Consider the following 10,744-nt stretch of genomic DNA (forward strand, 5'->3'; position numbering starts at 1 on the left):
AACTTCCATTACTATGCAGATGATCCACCAATGGATTTCTCTATGAAACCAGATGATACTGATCAACTTGTCAAACTACAAGCTTCTCTTAGAGACACAAGAGTCTGGATGAATGATCATTTTCTGCTTCTGAACTCAGATTAAACACAGGTTATTATAGTTGTCCCAAATCATCTGAGAGAGAAATGATCTGAACATATAGTAACACTGGATGGTATTACTTTGACCTCCAGTACCACTGTGAGGAACCTGGAGTTACTTTGGACCAGGACTGATCCTTCAGCTCCACATTAAACAAATCTGCAGGACTGCCTTTTGTCACCTGCTTAATATTTCTAATATCAGGAACATGTTGACTCAGAATGAAGCTGAGAAACTAATCCACACATTTGTTCCCTCCAGAGTAACTATTGTAACTCCCTAATATCAGGGTGTCTGAATAACTGCTGAAAGTCTTCCACTGATTCATAATGCCACAGCAAGAGTCCTGACAGGAACCAGCAGGAGAGAAGAACATTTGTCTTCTTCTGGTTTGTGTTTTTCTTTTTTTCTGCTCCTGCTTCATTTCCCCGGCCGGATGGTGTCTTGGTCCAGCTCAGGAGATTGCTGCTTGGACCTGCTGTCTTTTATTTATTGTTTTTAAATCTTTTTTTTTTTTTTTAGCTTTTTCACTTTTCTTTTTACAACAAAAGAAAAATGTGTATAAACAGATGGGTTGAAAAGTAAGAGGGTCATTCAACGTAATGCATGATGGGGAAAAGAAAAATAATCACAGTATCAATATTGAATCAATTGAGCTCAATCTGCTTCTACAGCTGAACTAAAGTCCATGACTGTCCGTTGTCCCTTCCCACCCTTTAATTAAAACTTCATTCGAGACACAACTACATAAGGAACACAAATAGTTAAATGAAAAACAGAATTGGATTGGAAAACTAAGACGTAAATAGTTAAGTATGAGAATAAAGTAAAGAAAACAACAGAAGGAGACCTACAGAAAATAGACGGGGGAGTGGAGGGGAGGCATCTCGTTAGTTCCTGGTTCATAGTAGTATTGGATAGGGGTTTTATAAAGGGTTGCCAGGTTTCATTGAAAACAGAACTTGAGTTTGTGAGTGAAAATGGAATCTTTTCAAGTTTAATGTGATTTAGGACCTCCTTTAGTCAGTTGTTGTGTGTAGGAGGAGAGCATGTTTCCATTTGAACAAGGCCTGGGGCCAGTAGTGTTGACAGGCGATTACGCAGCGTTTTGTCACAGGTAGATTAGCTGTTGTAATTGGGGGCGACCCAAACAGTGCAGTGCAAGGTTCAGGGAAAAGCTCCATCTCAAGCACTGTAGCAAGGGGATCAACAATCTGCTGCCAGAAGCCAGTGAGATTTGAACAGGACCAGAGCATGTGTGTTTGGTTGACAGGTGACTGTTTACATCTATTACAACTGCCACTGGTGCCTGGGTACATTTGTGCCGGTCCAGCAGTTCTGTAGTGCACTCTAAGGAGAACCTTGCATTGAAAGAAGCCGTGCCGAGCACATATTGAGGATGAGTGAACTCGCACATGAAGTTGGTCCCATCGGCTGTCTGATATTGACGTTCTTATTTCCTCCTCCCAAGTCTGTTTCAGTTTGGTCATCTGGTTGGAGTTGAGGGAGTCAATGGAGTTGTAGATCACCTAGATGGAGCGTTTCTGTGAAGGGTCAAGAGAGAGCAGTGAGTCAATCTGAGACTCGGGTGGTGGGTAGAGCAGTGGAGGAAGGTGGTTTGGACAAAGTGCCTGGTTAATAGAAAAATTAAGAAGTGAGAGTGAGGCAGTTCAAGCCTGATTGAAAGCTCCATAAAATCAGTAAATAGTTTCTTTATAAAGATCAGGGGCCTCATTTATAAAGGTTGCTGACGGACAAAACAGGTCCTGAAAGATGCGTACGCCACTTCCCACGCAAAGTTTGTGATCTAAAAAAATAAGCTCTGCGGGAGAATGTGCGTACCGGTACGGCAACTTTGAACCTTGCGCACACACATTTTGGAGATGGTGGAAACTGGCGGCGCCGATTGTGAGGTGGAGAATTGAAGCCAGATTCATCTCATACATTTAATGTCTTCAAATGTCAGACTTATAGATCCAGGTGATCATAAACAGCCGAGCTTCAGTGTTATAGATGTTCCTTTAATGAGCCATTACTACTGAATCAGCAGCACGAGGTTCATATGACAAACTTTCATCTTCAAATGATCCAGAGCGGTGGATAGAACTGACTGATTATCAATTGTGACAAGGTGTTTAACAACCGGTCCCATTGCTAAGAACGCATATAAATAGCACGGTGACAGTCGTGCATGAAGCTGCACTGTGGATGCGCTGCACCGCCATGCGCTCTGGACGCTCTGCTGCTGGAGACAGACGACCTCCACGTCACCCTCCGCCTCCAACTCTCCAGTGACTGAGGATACAACACAAAGTCCACTGAGCCTTTTTACAAGTCCCTGTTCAAGTATTTCATTCATACATTTAATCAACAGATAAAAGTGAACTTTATCGGTCCGCTGTGGTCTCCACCAGAAAGACACGCTGGCCGTCACAACCATGAGGGCTGTTATGGTGTCCAGCAGTGTGCTCAGGTGCTGCCCCCATGAGGTCACTCTCCTCTGGCCTCCACCTTCAGATCAGACTCTTCTTCTCCACCTCTACAGTCACTGATCTCTCTGTGGCTGCCACACTGTTTACAGCAGTGACGACGTGCTGCCAATCGCTTGTTTTTACTTTTATTAGTGACTCTACTACCATGACCACCAGTGATGCTGGTTAGACAAGTAATCTAACGCGTTGTTATTTCCAAACCAGTAATCAGATTAAAGTTACTTCTCCAAGTCACTGTGCATTAATATTGTAGCGTCCAACAGGACGAGTAACTTGTCTGCAAAGCCGCTTTATCATTAAACAGAACCGGCCGCTCGTTCTCTCTCCTCCAAACACACAGGCCGTTTTCCAATACCCATACTCCTCCATACTTGTGCTCTCGTGTACCTGTTAAACGTCATCAGTGGGAGACCAAGTACTGTTTCTATTCTTAGGCCGTTTCTCACCGAGTACACATGGAATACCCGGATGTATCCTCGCTCCGCCAACTTTATCGAGGATGCATCGAAATAGACCTGTTCAGTCTTGGGAAGCCAATTTACCCATAATGCATTTGGCAAGAGATGACGGAGGAGATCGCAGAGGGGGAAACACACAACGGCGCGTAAAAAATCTGAAATATTAGCGTCATTGTTTAACAGAGTGTAGTTTTAAGAGTGTTTTAGGCCAGACTATAGTTGTTATAAAATGTTGTTATGAGGTTGATATTTCAAGATCACGCTTACTTAAACATTTGTTCTGAGGTTTTCGGAGATTGTGGATCCAGACTGAGACGAGGCTGGCTGTGGTTCTCTACTGTGGTTAAACATGAGATATAATTGTTTTAGTGTAAATCTAACAGTGTTCATCTACATTTATATTTGCTGCTGAGGGGAAAGATCATGTTTAAAACTTTTTAACTTGACTGAGAGGTGAAGGTTCTACTGGCCATAGTGTTTTGTCTCAATTGCACTAAAGATTTCTACCCATCATACTGGAGGTTCTACTGGTTCTACTGGAGAATCTACTGGCACTGGAGGATGCTGTGGATTCAAACTAACACCATGCACTATTTGAACCCAGGACTACTGAGGAACCTGAAGCCTGGCCCAGTGGAGAAGAGGAACTCCTCCAGATGAGGATGGGAGTGAGGATTGTTTTTGATGCTTGAATTATTACATGTATATACTTTATTCATACATGTGTTAATGACTTACTGAATTGGTAGTGTGTCATTCTTTTTGTTTTATGTCCTCCTCATAGACCTCATGATTGTTGAAATTCACCCCAGACAATTTCTTCTTTAAAGCAACATTACATTGTTTATCAAATGAAACAGAGAAATGTTCAGTTCTATATTTTACAGTCATAAACAATAATTTACAGTCTGTTGATCTCTCTGTCTTTATCCATCTAGCTACATATATTTACACATGACTAGAGAACATGACTACATGAGGAGAGCTTCCTGTCTAGATGTGGTTCTCCTCTCTGAGGCCTGCAGGTCGTTCTTCAGCAGCAGACAGCTGGACAGTCTCGCTCGCACATCACTTCCTGCCAGGTCCCTCTGGGCGTCCTCAGTGTCACTTGGTCGTCTCCATCATCATCCCTGGAACTTCCTCTTCCTCCTCCCTGGACTTTCCTCCTCCTCCCTTCCTGGACCTTCCTCCACCACCTCCATGATGTCACCTGATGCCACACAGACAGGCAGCAACAAGAGGACGTCTCTCCAGGCTCTCAGAAAGATGGAGCACCAGCAGGTTTGACCTGGTGTCTGTTGGGTTTCAACCTGCCTGTCAGTTAAAATTCACATGGAAAACATTTGATATATTTTGATGTAATCATGAATTAGAATTTATTATTTCCTTCGTGTTCATGACTGTGAATATTGAGATAAAGCAGGTTGCCAGTACAGTGATATAATAACAACTGTGTGCTGCAGGCATGGGTACAGTACTTCCTCCATCACCCAGCAGAAAGTACCTGATAGATACAGTACTTCCTCCATCACCCAGCTGGTACCAGTACTTGCTGGTACATGGAGGATCTGTGCAGGACAAGAGCATCCTGCACAGATCCCCAGTTGCCAATGTACACGTCAATAAACCTCATATATTACAGAGTCTTTTTTAACAACAGGTAGATGCAGGAAAGATTCTACCTTGCTGGCATGTTTCAGCTGCATCTGTAGTCTTCCTCAGAGCTTCATCTAGTTGTGATGACATGTCGGTCTTTATCAGGTGACCGGTGTCATTAAATAAGAGTCTATAATATATGAGGTTTAGAACGACAAAATGAACACAATTCAACTTTCAATAAACCTCCTGTGGTATGACAAATAACTCCACTATGATAGAGGGGAAAAGTTTGTTGTTTACGTAACAGATGTGTTGTGGCTCTGCAGGAGGAGGAATTAGAACGTGGCTCCATCAACGGCCCCAGCAGGAGGAAGAATTAGAAGGTGACACCATCAACCAGCAGTACAGTAGAATGCCTGATGACCAGCAGTAGGAAGAATTAGAAGGTGACACCATCAATCAGCAGTACAGCAGAATACCTGATGACCAGCAGGAGGAAGAATTAGAAGGTGACACCATCAATCAGCAGTACAGCAGAATGCCTGATGACCAGCAGGAGGAAGAATTAGAAGGTGACACCATCAATCAGCAGTACAGCAGAATACCTGATGACCAGCAGGAGGAAGAATTAGAAGGTGACACCATCAATCAGCAGTACAGCAGAATACCTGATGACCAGCAGGAGCATCAGTATCAACATAACGATGCTCCAGGAAACCCTGAAGCTGGAGTCACGACACCTCCAGGAGAGAAAGGTTCCAGGATAGGAACATTATTGACCTGTGTATCACTGCAGGGGTTCCTGGGAAATAAAAGAAAGAACTTTAGAATTTTTAAAAACAATGTCATTTTTCTGTGTACATAATGTTTCTAACTTGTGTTTTTACTGTTGTAGGTTCCGCTGAAGTTTATTAAATAAATGTTCCTTTATCTTCTGCTTGATATCTTTCTTTGCTCAATAGTGTAAGCCATGTGTGTATTTATGTATTTACTCTCACACAGTATAAACCATTTATGTATTTATTCTAAAGAGAAGTTGTTACAGCTAATGATTGGAGTGATTAACTGTAGGATGTATATTAGACAAATGTAATACAGTACATATTAATGACATGACCAGAAGGATGACAAATAGCAGCAGGGAAGAAAAGCTGGTTAATTATTTAATAAACATCAAGGATCTTCATTAAAACAGTAAAATAATTGTTTGTATTAGTAGGACATTTCTGATCAGCTGCTTTTGTTGTTACTGAACTCCAAGGAGATGAAGAGTAAAATAAAGGCTGTATAGGAGGTAGAAGTAATAGTAACACTGTACTATACACGGAACTATACACTGTACTTTATACAGTACTGTACACGGTACTAAACACAGTACTATACACGGTACAATACACTGTAACATACACCGCATGTATGTGACAGAAAAGGTACTATTTCACAATAATGTTCTAAAATTTAGATCATCATATAAAATATCAGGTACAAATCACCTTCCTGCTGAACCAGAGAGGAAACAGGTTCCTCCTCCTCCTCCTCCTCCTCCTCAGCTTCAGGGTCCATCATCCAGCCATGACAGCCACAGCGTCATGAAGTACTCGTGTTCCAATTCTCCATTAACGCCGATGCGTCCTCGTAAATTTGCATTTCCGCACTTCCGAGGACGCTGCAAGTAGTTACTCATGACGTAAGCGAGTAAACACTGGCGCTCTAAGAATTGGGAAACGGCCACAGACATACGCAGCGCATGCAGTCTGACCTGACCCGCCCCCTTCTCCACTCTCAGCCAATCACAGACCAACTCGCTCTAACGGTGCGTTCAGGTGACACGAAACAACGGAAACTAAGAAATGTCAACACTAAACCATATTATTGCCACAAGAACACAACTGCAGAGATGTTGAACTCTTTTTGTCATTTTTTTCTTTTTCAATCAATCAATCAATGAAAGACTTAATTTCTCCACAAAAGGGGTAATTAAAAGGTCAACAACAGACTACAACTGGGTCAATAAATACCAGTAATGGTAAAAATCTGATATTTACAAAATGAGTCAGATATAAATACAAAGAATGAAGGTCAAAGGTTAAATCTGGATCAGCAGGAGGCCAGGCAGTGATCAGAACTCACTTTGTGGCCAAACCAGTTGTCCTTTTTATTTAGAGACGTGGGGCGGTGTCGGCAACTGTTGAAAGTAACTAAAAAGTTACTTGTAATCCAATTTAGTTCCTTTTAAAAACAAGTAATCAATGAAGTAACTAAATTACTTTTTAGGCGAGTGACTAGTAATCAGTAATCTGATTACTTTTGCAAGGTAACTGTGGCAACACTGGTGACCACCAACTAATATAATTTTCCTGACCTCCACCTCCTCCATGACTATTTCTCTCTCTGTAAAATTCCTTTTCTTCTTCTTTTCTCTCAGGATTTAGCGTCAAATGCCGGCGATCAACGGGCCGATTGAGATGCAAAGATATTGACGAAACACTTTGCATCGACCATTTATGGTTGAAAGTGGACGTGTTGAGGGCGGGACATCAACTGTGGGACCTTCCAGGTGGACTGTGATCTATAACAGGAAAGTGCAGTACGCACGGTTTCACCAATCTGAATTTGTTTGGGCGCACGCCATTTTCAGCTTTAGAGCGCACCAACATTTTTAGTAGGAATCCTACGCAGTGTTTTATAAATGAGGCCCCAGGCCCTTGTTTTGCCAGATTTAAAATGCAGGATTTGATAGGGAGGGCGGAAATAGATGGTTTTTAACAATCAGTTCTTAAATTGAGGGGTAATTCAAGCTTTAATATTTACAGAACTGCAGCCAGATTTTCAAGGAATTGTTGACAACAGGGTTCTGTTAGATGTTATGAATGTTAACAGGGAGACGAGAAGTGAGGAGGGACTGGAGAGAGAACCTTGAAGATCGCCGTTCTATTTGAGCCCATGAAGGATCTGTGTCGGCTTCATTGTCCAGCCAAGGACAGAGCTTATTAATATTGCATGACCAATAGTATTGTATGATGTAACTGTCGAAAAAAAGATTTTCTTATAAAGATTTGAATGTGTTGGAACAAATAAAGAAATTTAGGGAGATTATTAACCTGTGTTTTCTTCGTCTCCAGGTGGTGTAGGTTGACTGCAGCAGTTTCCTCCGTAGTGGTGGTGCAGTCTTCACAGTCGTCTCCCTCTTACTATGATTCTGTGAGTATTTGCAGTGTCACAGGTGATTCAGTTGAGGATTCCCGTCTCATTCGGTTGCCCTGCCGCATGCTGAGCTCCGGCCCTGACCTCACCCTCTTTCTTGTCCAGTTGCTCATTTTAGTGTGAACATGTTTGACTGGTGTGTGACCTTGTTCAGTTCTATTTCTTTTTATCTATTAATTTAATCAAAAATATTTTTTAATTAATTTGGAAATGGTCTTGTCTCGTGGTATTTTTGGACCTGTTTGACCTTATGTAGTATGTAGTACTACCTTATGTAGTAAAAGACCTTAGATAGGATTTCCTGGGGTGCAATTCCCCAGGACATTATTATTATGACCTCTGGTCAGGAGCAGTTGGTCATTAGGGGCAGGTGGAGCTGAGCACCACCTGATGAACCAGTGAAAAATAACTGCAGGTAAAGTACATTATTAATCCTTTAAGATCATCTATAGTATTTTATTTTCTGTGAATATAGCTTCCTCCTGAGTTGCATATTTGTGTGTGAGGATTGAACTTCCTGGTTCTTGGTCTCCTCTTGCTGCTTCAGGCTGAGTTTTCTCCTGATCCACACTGATGGTTGCATGAGTTGGACCAGCTCCTCTCTCTCAATGCAGTTTGTATTTCATGCAGTCAAATGTAAGTGTTCATGCTCAGGCTGTGGTACATTCATTCAGATCACATGATCTTTATGGAGAGTGGGGCTTGCAGCCCGAAGCCCTGCTCCAGGATGATTTAGAAGCTCAGAGCTGATTGGCTGGCGTCAATGGAGGCACTGCTTGACAGAACCAGAGTGAGTTGTGACGCCAGCTTATGCGCCGCGAGAGCTAACAGTTAAGAATCCAAATGAATGAGGTTGATTATTTACTGGTGTATAAATTTAAAACTCTGACTTTAGAGGAGAAACTGGAGGTAAAGTGAGTGTAAGGTCATAATAAAATCTGTGTAAGAATCTCACTTGTAAATCAATATGCTGCTCGTCTAGTGGAGGAATTCTTTCCTTGCAATCAGTAGGCCCGTGTTCAACTCCCCACCGAGACACAGTTTAGTTTATTAAATGATTTAATCAGAGGCTATTCCCCGTGTTAAACCTTTTCACAAGATGGGATCCTACAGTATATGGTTGTCATGAAGATGTTGGAGCTCAAAACTTCTGCACAAACTTTAGTTTGGTATTAAGTGGTGTTGAACTCTGCGCTCAGTAGACCTGTGTGTGTGTGTGTGTGTGTGTGTGTGTGTGTGTGTGTGTGTGTGTGTGTGTGTGTGTGTGTGTGTGTGTGTGTGTGTGTGTGTGTGTGTGTGTGTGTGTGTGTGTGTGTGTGTGTGTGTGTGTGTGTGTGTGTGTGTTCAGTGAAGTGTATCAGTGTGCAGCAGTCAGTTTCTGTTCAGTCTGACTGAGGGAGGTTTTTATACGACGGTTTTTCACTGTGTGAACACCCACTGACTGTTGATAACATGATAACTCTGACAGTAATAAACTGCAGCATCTTCAGCTTGAACTCCACTGATGGTCAGAGTGAAGTCAGAGTTTGATCCACTGCCTGTAAAACGATCTGGAGTCCCTGATGCTCGATAGCTGGTGTAGTAAATGAACAATTTAGGAGGTTGTCCATCTCTCTGTTGGTACCAGGCTAAAGCGTGATCACCATCATCATCAACATAAACATTCTGACTGGTCCTACATGTGATGGTGACGGAGGCTCCCAGAGCAGAGCTGACTGCTCCAGACTGAGTCACTGTGACCTGGCCTCTGGACTCTGAGGAAACACAGACAGAAACATCAAGCAGCCTCATGGTTTTGTGGGCTTCATTTCAGAGGGACGGATGTTGACAGAGGAGAGGAGTTTGATTCTCTGGACTTTACCTGTGAAGCAGCAGCAGAGGAGAGTCCAGATGAGGACGCAGATCACACTCATGTTTCTGATGAGGAGGATTTCTCTGTCTTCTGTTGTCATGAAGGACGGCTGTCAGTCATCCAGTCTTCAACTGTCAGGACTATAAACTCTCCCAGAGCACTGGAGCATGGTGCTGCTGATGCAAAGTGGCTCTATGGAAATGTTCTGACTGACTCCAACAGGGACCTGGATCACTTTCATCTCTCAGTTTCACTCTGGATTCAAACTTTTATAAGAATATTAAGGAATTAAACTGAATAATTAAAGATAGGTCTGTAGTTTTACATTTACATTTATTTTTTTACATTTTCTAATTTTGCTGTTAAATCCCTTCAGGAATAAATTCCAATAGACATAATAGAAAAAAATAGAAAATAATCTTTAAAACAATCTCTATAAATATATGTATTTCAAGTAGACATTGCAGATGAAAGAACTGTTCTCTTGTGTTCCGTTAGGATCAGGTGGTAAAAGTTGTTTTGGTGAGTTTGTTGGTTTCAGAATCAGAGAGTGGCGTCTCTCTACAGTCAGAGGTTTTTGTACAGCGGCTCAATGAGTTTGTATCACTGTGGTACACGTTCGGTGGAGGAACCAGACTGGATGTTGGAAGTAAGTTTATTCTCCTTTTAATACTTTCAACTAAATAATTCAAATTCATACATTAAACCTTGGTTTGAATGATTTGAGATTAGAAAGATGTTTTTTTTTTCTTAATAATTATTGTAGTGATCAAGTTTTAATCTCCATTGATTTCATGTAGTTTAGCTCAGCTCTGTTTCACTTTAATTTGATCACAGAGAAAAGTTATTAGTTTTAAATTTACACCGGATTAAAATCTCATTAGGATTAAATGACAAAACCAAAGATATTGTCAGTCTTTAAATGTGCTCAGTTAGAGCCTGATGGCTGTGGAACACACTGTTTTAACTCTACCAGTCTCATGTTGAAGCTGTTTTTA

The sequence above is a fragment of the Lipophrys pholis genome, assembly GCF_963383615.2.
Source record: "Lipophrys pholis genome assembly, chromosome: 12".
NCBI classification, from domain to species: Eukaryota; Metazoa; Chordata; class Actinopteri; order Blenniiformes; family Blenniidae; genus Lipophrys; species Lipophrys pholis.